The sequence below is a fragment of the Protopterus annectens genome, chromosome 4.part1 (assembly GCF_019279795.1).
Source record: "Protopterus annectens isolate FY-2018-M chromosome 4.part1, PAN1.0, whole genome shotgun sequence".
NCBI classification, from domain to species: Eukaryota; Metazoa; Chordata; order Ceratodontiformes; family Protopteridae; genus Protopterus; species Protopterus annectens.
In genome coordinates this window covers 782,791,330-782,794,680 of record NC_056734.1, presented here as the reverse complement: position 1 = coordinate 782,794,680, position 3,351 = coordinate 782,791,330, and positions in this window count along the sequence as shown.

Sequence of the window (3,351 nt, the reverse complement as noted above, 5' to 3'; positions counted from 1 at the left end):
GGAACCGGACCATTGCTGGTGGAGATGAGGTTGATGTAGGAGTTAATGGTGGATCGTGACTGTGATCGTGGAGACTGTGGTCATTGGCCTGGACAAGGCTGGATGCTGGAGACACGACTTTCAGCTTGGATGTGTGCTGATCCAGACTTTGTTCTGTTGGATTGGTGGAACTGGATTGGTCTTGCCAGTGTGGAGATGGAGCTTCGGTTTGCTGGGACTTTGTGTTATGTGCATGTATGTTGTTTATCTGATTTAAGTGTTTGTGTTTTTGTTGTAAATAGTCTGTGCTGTGCATAAATGAGCTAGAAGGAATGTAATTTCATTCAGCTGTTCACTTTTTGGTTGTACGATCTGAATGACAATAAAGTTTTGCTTTGCTTTGCTTGTGTTATTTAATATTAGTGTAGTAGAAGCAGTTCATTTTATTTTTATAACAGAAAATTGTATTTTAGTTTTGCACAAGTTCAAACTTTGATACAAGTTCCAATGTTAATATAAATAAAACACTATTGTTCTGGTTATATTTTTCTGTTTAATATTTTGTCTATTCTACAATTTGTGTTTGAATGTTAGAATCTCACAATTCCATTGGAGTGATTGTGGTTTCATAATTATGTATGCAGATTTTATATTAATCAGCTTACAGATTTGTGGCCAATTATGCTTACTTTTCATGGGCCTTTGTCCAGATTTTTGATGTTTCAGAGTTGAGAGGTATGAGCTGCCTTACATCATAAAGTTGTTCCACGTGGGCTTCGTATATTCAAGATGCCGACTTACGGTAATGTATTTAGTGACTTTTTAAGGTAGTGGCAGTCCTTCTATCTATGGTTGAGTTTTGAATACATGAAACTCTGAAACTCCTTATTGACTTCTTTAAACCTTTAGAGTTTTCATTGTTGAAGGAAATTAGAAGACTACAAAATGATATAGTAACAAAGTTCTGCACTGAGAAATATATGCTAAGTCATGATGAACTATGTGATAATGTAGCGGCATATGAAGCAAGGTTACAAAGGGCCAAATGGAAAAAGTTACAATGTGATATGCTTGACTTTGGTAAAGGTAACATCTTTTCTTGGCTATGTAATACAGCTTCACAGAATAGTGTGACGTCAGTGGAACAAACTGGCAGAAAGTTTCTCTCTGAAGAATATGAATAGCAATCATACAGGTGATGTTTAGAATGTGACCAACAGTCAATCTGTCAATCAAACTTTTGCACCTCCCAGCATATACCCATAGGACTCTCCCCCAAATAACCAAAACACACTCCTATAGACTATCAAGGAATCTCAACAACTTTGACCAAAAAAATGTATAAGCCTTTTAAAAGCTCAAACATGGACCCCACTAAAAATACTTCACTTGGATTAGGCTGTCAGCTACATCAGCAAACTTTTTCTAGATGCCCTCAATATCATAGCCCCATCACAAACCAAATGAATGAAAATTAATCATGCCCCCTGGTTAACAAAGCAGACCAAACAAAGTCTCTTATATAGAGACAAAGCATGGAATGCATGTCAAAAAAAATAAAAAAAAAATGAAATCAGCTACAAATAACTCAGAAATAAAGCCAAAAATACTAGTTATACAAGACAAAAGAAACTACTTTTCAATTCAACTGTCCTCCTTACACAATAATCAAAAACATTTTTGGAAGTTGGTCTCCACCCTACTTAATCCTGGCACCATACAAAATCCATCCTCTGCACTCAAGTAAGACTCCACAATAAATTTGCCATGATTTCAATACCCATTTCATTTCCTCCATTCAAAAATTAATCAAATAATCATATCCAGACACAATTGCAAATATACAATATTCCACTAATTCCTCACTAATTAATAACAGACCCTTTTCATTAGACATCTCAGCTAGTACTCCCTCATCTCTCTCATTTACTATACACCCTGTACCCACCTCCTTCATACTTAGACTCCTAACAAATTGAAACCCTGCTCCCTTTCTGCAGATAATCTTACCCCAAAATATCTACAATTAGCAGCAAGTGCTATAGCATATCCAGTCAGCATACTTAAAAATCGCTCTGTTTCTGAATGCTATGTCCCCCAGTTGTGGGAAAAAATCTATTATTACACCATTACACAAAGAAGGAAATTCCCATGACCTCTCAAACTACCGCCATATTTCATTACTTTCTCCTTTATCAAAAATCTTAGAAAAAATGTGTTCATACTCATTTCTTAAATACCTATTTGACAACACTCTTCTTGCCCTCACCCAACATGGGTTCCACCCAGGAAATAGCACCATCACAGCCCTGCACTCATTCACCGATACAGTTCACAAAGCCTTGGATGCTGGTCATCCTACCTCAGTAATTTTACTGGAACTATCTAAGGCTTTCGACATAGTATTTCATACTAAACTACTAAGCCAACTATCAAAACGAGGATGCTATGCACTCAGCTGGTTTACTTCCTACCTTAACAACAGGAAACAGTCTGTAAGATGGCAAAATATTCAATCTGACTATCAAGTTAACAACATAGGAGTCCCACAATGATCCATATTAGGGCCACTACTATTTAATACCTTCATCAATGATCTACACAAAGCTACCCAACTGGGTAAACTCATCCAATATGCTGATAATTCCACAGTAATATCCACCTTTAACAGTTTCTCAGACCTCCTTACAGTTACATAAAAATGCTTTCACATCAATTGAATCCTGGCTAAATAATGCACAGCATTTGTTCTAGTTCTTCTTTTGGCTTTTCCCAGTCAGGGGTTGCCACAGCGGATCACCTTGTCCGCTCATGATTGGCAGTGAAGTTTTACTGTGTCGAGTTGCCAGCCCAGCACCCAACCTTCCACAGAAGGCACACACATGCACACACTCACACCTAGGGTCAATTTAGAGTGTCCAATCCACCTGCAGCATGTCTTTGGGATGTGGGAGGAAACCAGAGCACCTGGAGGAAACCCACACGACCACAGGGAGGACATGCAGACTCCACACAGAAGGCACCCCAGCTGAGGATCGAACCAGAAAACCTCTTGCTGTGAGGAGGCAATGCTAACCACTGCACCACCATGGCCGCCCCAATGTACAGCATTTGTTAAACCCCCAAAAATCTAAACTCTTACTATTCTCTACAAAACCACCAGACACAGACTTTAAAATATTCTCTAAAGACAGTACAGAAATTTGAATAGTGCAAACAGCTAAATTGCTAGGCATAACAACAGATGACAAACTCACTTTTGAGCCACACATTCTCAATGCAATAAAAAACACACTTTAAATTAAGCAAACGTTATTGTCATAAACTTTACCTTAACAACCATACTAAAGCAAAACTTGCCAGTACCTTATT